This window comes from Sinocyclocheilus anshuiensis, unplaced genomic scaffold (genome assembly GCF_001515605.1).
Source record: "Sinocyclocheilus anshuiensis isolate Anshui unplaced genomic scaffold, SAMN03320099.WGS_v1.1 scaffold222, whole genome shotgun sequence".
In the NCBI taxonomy this organism is placed as follows: domain Eukaryota; kingdom Metazoa; phylum Chordata; class Actinopteri; order Cypriniformes; family Cyprinidae; genus Sinocyclocheilus; species Sinocyclocheilus anshuiensis.
In genome coordinates this window covers 2,139,865-2,140,086 of record NW_015542408.1, presented here as the reverse complement: position 1 = coordinate 2,140,086, position 222 = coordinate 2,139,865, and the positions used below count along the sequence as shown (strand labels likewise).

The window sequence follows — 222 nt, the reverse complement described above, 5'->3', positions numbered from 1 at the left end:
ATGCAAAACATGCAAAACTTACCCCTCATCCAGTCTCAGACTCACAGACAAACAATGCCTGTAAATTGAAAAAAAACAAAAAAAACAATTATGTAGGGAGAAAAAAAACAAAACTTTAAAGTGGTTCAAATATTGACTTATCTTAAGATATTGTTTATACTCTTTATTTGGTACAGAAATGCAAAACTCACCCTTCATCCAGTCTCAGACTCACAAGCGTGT

The 222-nt window shown here is 32.9% G+C and overlaps 1 long non-coding RNA gene across 1 annotated transcript in view; it reads right to left on the bottom strand.

Moving 5' to 3' along the window:
* LOC107693100 (uncharacterized) overlaps nt 1-208 on the bottom strand; it is a 15,157-nt gene extending 14,949 nt beyond the window's left edge. The window contains exon 1 of the long non-coding RNA XR_001634706.1: nt 115-208. This is a non-coding gene — a long non-coding RNA (uncharacterized LOC107693100). The remainder of the gene's footprint in view (nt 1-114) is intronic.
* Between the last annotated feature and the right edge of the window lie 14 nt (nt 209-222).